The sequence below is a fragment of the Microtus oregoni genome, unplaced genomic scaffold (assembly GCF_018167655.1).
Source record: "Microtus oregoni isolate MIOR12 unplaced genomic scaffold, Mior012 000016F_ref0000370, whole genome shotgun sequence".
NCBI lineage: Eukaryota > Metazoa > Chordata > Mammalia > Rodentia > Cricetidae > Microtus > Microtus oregoni.
In genome coordinates this window covers 37,042,411-37,044,344 of record NW_024543075.1, presented here as the reverse complement: position 1 = coordinate 37,044,344, position 1,934 = coordinate 37,042,411, and the positions used below count along the sequence as shown (strand labels likewise).

General features: G+C 37.3%; 1 pseudogene; it reads left to right on the top strand.

Annotated features, from left to right (window-relative positions):
• The first annotated feature begins 250 nt into the window (after positions 1 to 250).
• On the top strand, positions 251 to 1,099 carry LOC121457361 (annotated as a pseudogene).
• Positions 1,100 to 1,934: the final 835 nt, after the last annotated feature.

The window sequence follows — 1,934 nt, the reverse complement described above, 5'->3', positions numbered from 1 at the left end:
CTAACAAAAAGCACAAAAGATATGTTTATTACAAAGGAAAAAAGAAGTACTAATTTTTACCGTTCATTCATCAATTAATATTTGCTATTTTATGTGATGTGGTACATGAAAACATTTCTTCCGAAATTTAAGCATAATATATTCATTTCTGTCATTCATATTATATAGCTGCTGTAAAAAATAGGTTGAAATATTGTATTCCATTCTAATATCTGTCTAGTTTTCTTTCAAGGCAGAGTGCTTGACGTAAATGGGACCTGTAGAATATATCAGAGTTCAATCTTTTGGGGCGACAGAGGATGCTACAGTCTGCCATTTTATTTGTTATGTTTCTAACAGTCTATTCTCTTTCATTAATGGCCAAAGTGAGCATAATTGTGCTGAGCAGAAACAGCCCTCAGCTTTGCATGCTGATGTACCTTTTCCTCAACCATTTGGCTTTTGTAGGGTACTCCTTATCAGTCACAACTATCATGCAGAAGGGCTTTCTCAGGAAGGAAATAATTATCCCTGTGCCTGACTGTGAGGCTCACTCTGTCCTATAGTGGCATTCAATCACCTCTGCTCTACTCCACACAGATATCCTGTACAGTCTAAATCCTTCTAATGGGAGCCTTCTACCTAGGTGGATGCAAATTCTTAGATATTTACTGGTTATTGCCTCAATCTGTCCTTCGGTGGACCAAATAAAGTTAATCATATATTCTATGACTATTCATCACTTTCAAAGCTTTTTTGTTCTCATGACTCTTCTTCTGAAGTCATTCAAGCAATATCTTCAGGCTTCATCATTATGGTCATTGTATTTATCATTGTTCTGTATTATGTCTACATCCTTCTCACCATTCTGAAAATACATTCAACTGAGGGCCACCAGATTTCCTTCTCCACCAGCACCTCCCGCTTTACTGCAGTCACTCTGTTCTATGAGATCATCATATTCACTTGTGTGATGCCCAAGCCCAGCTACTCCATGGACCAAAACAAGATGTTGTCTATGTTCCACATGATGATCCCTATGTTAAAACTCCTAATCTATAGCCTCCGAAACAAGGATGATAAAGAGGCCATGAGAATTGTGGCTATTTCTCACTTGTAGCCATAGATAACTAGAATTTTAAACAGTATAATGAGCCCTGATATTCCAGGTGAATAGACAGTATAGCATGTAGTTATACAGCTATATTTATGATGTTTTAGAGATAAACTTTACAATGTATCAAGAACATCTTCACTGTAAAACATAACTTTATGAAAATTGCAGTATTCCCTTTGCTTTTCCCTTTCATCAGCCACCAGAATCTGCATTTCTGAGCACAAATGTTACTCATGGGTTCTGGGTTCTTCAAATGCAACCTTTAGATTTGGAACTTTGATTTGAACCTTTAGAATCATTTGTAATCCTTTGATGATAATAATATTGCCACCCAAGATTTACACACACACACACACACACACACACACACACACACACACACACACGTTCTACTCCTGGAACACAGTTTCCCCTCCTGCATTTCCTTCCATTCCTCTCTCCCACATCACCTTCCTCCTCAATTCACTTTTCCTTTGTTTCTGTTCAGAAAGGGGTAACATTTTTGAACAAGTCTCTTTGTAGTATGATGGAGCATTCTTTTGCTATATGCCCCAAAACGGTACGGCTGGGACTTTAATTAAATTGATTTCCAGTTTTCTGAGAAAATGTCATACTGATTTGTAAAGTAGTGGTACAAGTTTGCACTCCAGCCAGCAATGGAAGAATGTTCACCTTGCTTCACATTCATTGGAGAATGAGCATTCACTTGTGTTTTTTATCTTAGACATGCTGACAGTATAAGAAGAAAGCTCAGAGTCATTTATATTTGCTTTTCCTGGTTGACAGAGGATGTTGAACATTTCTTTAAGTGTATCTCTGCCATTTGAGATTCTTCTGT